The sequence below is a fragment of the Coenobita brevimanus genome, chromosome 73 (genome assembly GCF_032717465.1).
Source record: "Coenobita brevimanus isolate Jiangsu-jjx chromosome 73, ASM3271746v2, whole genome shotgun sequence".
Lineage (NCBI taxonomy): Eukaryota > Metazoa > Arthropoda > Malacostraca > Decapoda > Coenobitidae > Coenobita > Coenobita brevimanus.
In genome coordinates this window covers 34,160,403-34,164,276 of record NC_137026.1, presented here as the reverse complement: position 1 = coordinate 34,164,276, position 3,874 = coordinate 34,160,403, and positions in this window count along the sequence as shown.

Sequence of the window (3,874 nt, the reverse complement as noted above, 5' to 3'; positions counted from 1 at the left end):
ACCTTCGTCATCATCATCATCACTACCCACATGATTTCATCTCTCTCACTCCCCACAAATCCACACCAATTTTTTTTTTTTAACTAAGAAAAATTTAATTATATATATTTTTTCTCCCTTTCAAACTTTCTACTTCTGTCCCGAGCCATGACACATCGCCCACAATCATCGTTTCGTCTGCTGAAAGAAAGGCAGATCTAAATATTATGTTTTGAGTAGATGTAGATGTGGATGTGGTTGAGAAGATTAGGAGAAATACGCTGAGGTGGTTTGGACATGTGGAGAGAATGGAGAATGAAAGACTGACTAAGAGGGTGTATGTAGGTGAGGTGGAGGGAAGGAGAGGGAGGGGTAGACCGAGGATGAGGTGGAGGGATGGAGTTGAGAGGTATATGAGGGAGGGGGGGGGTGAGTTGGGGGGAGGGTAGTCAAATGGTGGGTGACAGAGTGACTTGGAGGCGTTTTGTCTGCGGCCACCCTTTGCGGGATTAGGGTGTCGGGCTATAGATAGATAGATAGATAGATAGAGTTATTTTGTGAATGGTACCGTGGAGGATATTTGAGTGGGAGGATGAGAAGGTAAAGAAGAACGAGGAGGAGGAGGAGGAGGAGGAGGAAGAGAAGGAGTGCAAAAACAAGAAGAGAGGAGGAAGAGGAGGATTACGATAATAATGATTGATGCAGGAGAAGGAGGAGGAGGAAGAAGAAGAGGAGAAAAGCAAGGACAAGAAGAGAGGATGATAATGATGATGATGATTGTGATGCAGAAGAAGAAGAAGAGAAAAGGAAGAGGAGGAAAAGGAGAAGCAAAAAGAAGGGGGAGAAGAAGAGAAATAAGAGGGAAAAAAAAGAAATAAGAGGAAAAAGAAGAGGAAGAAGAATAGGAAGTGGAAGAAGAAGATGATGAAGAAAAACGAAGAATAGACAGCACAGGGATAACTAAAACAATCTATTTCTTCTAAGTGACAATCATTCCCTAGAACACGACCCTTTGCAGTGAGTTTATATCCAGGCTTCCAGTGGTATCGGTGCTGGTGGATGGACAAAATGAGTCTGCCAGTCTGGTCGGCCCAAGAATCAGATTGTGTGTGTGTTTTTTTCTTTCAGTTTGCGAGTTGGTTAAGTTTTCTCCACGCGACACACACACACACACACACACACACACACACACACACACACACACACACACACACACACACACACACACACACACACGGAGAGAGAGAGAGAGAGAGAGAGAGAAAAAAAAAAGTGGTTTAAGCCCCTTATGCCCCACGATACAGATTATTGTTGTTGGTGGTGGTGGTGGTTGTAGTTGTGGTTGTGGTGGTGGTTGTGGTGGTGGTGATGGTGGTGGTTGTGGGGGTGGTGGTTATGGTTGTGGTGGCTGTAATGGTGAGGGTGGTGGTGATGGTGATGATGGTGGTGGTGGTGGTGGTTGTAGCGGTTGTGGTTGTGCTGGTGGTGGTGGTGATTGTGGTTGTGGTGGTGGTGGTGGTAGTGGTGTTGGTATCATAGCGTAACTCAACAAAGCCTCCTGGAGCGTCACAGCATCCTTTACCATCTTCTCCTTTTGTCTGTAATTCATATTTGTGTAAGAAGTGTGTCGCACGTGAATATGCTTACCGAGCCACTGATGTCAAAGGCGGTTCCGGGTCTATGCTGTCACCCCCCCCCCCCTGTCTTCCGCCCTTACCGCTGTTCTTTTGTCAGTGGGGCGCCTTTCATCACCCTATTTGAAGAGGCTAGCCACTCACCCTCCACCGACAGCGACAGCAAGAGCCTCTCCGGTCAATAGCCTATCTCTCCCTCCAAGCCTGACCTTCGCCTACATCACACACTCAAGGCCTTTCGTGGGCGTAGGGTTATAGGTGTTTAAGGGTTTTTAGGTTACAGATTTAAGGTGTTTTAGGTACAGGTTTTAAGGTGTTTTAGGTTACAGGTTTTTAGGGGTTTTAGGTTACAGGTTTTAAGGTTTTAGGTTACAGGTTTTAGGGTGTTTTAGGTTACAGGTTTTAAGGTGTTTTAGGTTACAGGTTTTAGGGTGTTTTAGGTTACAGGGTTTAAGGGGTTTTAGGATATAGGTGTTTAAGGGGTTTTAGGTTATAGGTGTTTAAGGGTTTTTAGGTACAGGTTTTAGGGATTTTAGGTTACAGGATTTCGGACATTTGGAACCTGTTGATATATTTTTCTTTCCTCTTCTTGTTTTTTTTTTTAAAGTCTACAGGGTAATCCAATAGTCTAGAAACATTGGAAGTCATTAATTCAGAGTTATTTTTGTAGACTTAATATACGGAGTGTGCATCTCGTCTGTATTCATTATGGACTGTGAATAAGAGACTAGGTGTGCCAAGCCGACTCCGTGCCCTCTTTACCCCTGCACAGTTGTTGACTTTATACACGGGTTTTATTCGCCCCTGTGTAGAGTACAATTCTCGTGTGTGGTGAGGCTGCCAACGTACAGCTCTTCTCAACGAGGTGGAGTCAAAAGCTTTTCGTCTCATTAAACCTCCTCCTCTATCTGGCTCCCTTCAGCCTCAGTCTCTTGTCGCACTGTTGCATCTTTTTCTCTTTTCTCTCGCACTTCAATGGTCACTGCTCCTCTGAACTGTCTGCTTGCATCCCTCCACAACTACGGCGGGCGCGTAGCACATGTCAAGCAGCAAACTCTCATCCCTTTTCTGTCCAGTTCTGTGATGCAAGAGTTAACCGTTACTCCCAGTCATTTACGTATGCAACAAGTTTACACTGTCTTCCTCTGTATATCCTGCTGCCTATGACCTCCAGTCTTTTAAACGCAGTGTGTCCGGGCATCCGGAAATGAACGGATGTTGAATTTGGCTCTGTTATTTTGTTTATATTTTCTCTTAGAAGGAACAACCATGCGGGCTTCTGACCTCTAGTTCCCTCTTCCTTGCATAAAAAAACAAAAAAGAATCCCCAGCACTTCAGTCGTAAGAAAAAACGTCGGAATCATTGCCCAAAGAAATTCTACAGACTCAGGCGTCGATCGAACATCAAGGGCATCTCACTCGACGTCAAATCTAGGTCGACATCATCACAAAGCTCTTATCGGATATCGGACACAGAGAGGAGGAAGAATATAGGGAGAGGAGGAATATTTATTGTATCGGATGGACGTGGGGAGGAGGAAGACGGGGAATACAAATTAGGGAACACGATAGCGGAAACGTGACTGATTCATTGCCTTGTTTACTTAAGAGTTCGTAATATATTTTCCTTTGCTATTTGTTTTACGTCTTAAATTGTAATATTATCCGTGGTACCTATTCATGTGCCATATTCCTGTCACCATTACATGCTTCCTAACGCCATTTTTTTAAGCGATTTGTTTTGGGTTTTACACTTATATTATCTCTAGTAGCCTGTATTTTGTGTGTGTGTGTGTGTGTGTGTGTGTGTATGTTTGAAGATGCCGTGAGGGGAGGGGGAGGGGGAGGGGAAAGGGGAGAGGAGGGGGGGACGGGGGTGAATCCTATACCATACACCCTCTATTCGAACCTTCAAAGGATACCTGCAATTTTTTTTTTCTCTTTTTTATGTGAATTGGTGACAGGTAAGTAGGTTAGTCACTTATCCCTGAATGATCTGGGGATTTCTCTCTCTCTCTCTCTCTCTCTCTCTCTCTCTCACACACACACACACACACACACACACACACACACACACACACACACACACACACACACACACACACAAACAAACAAACAAACAAACACACACACACACACACACACACACACACACACACACACACACACACACACACACACACACACACACACACACACACACACACACCTCTATTTCTCTATCTGTATAATACGTATGCATGTGCGTATGTACGTATATA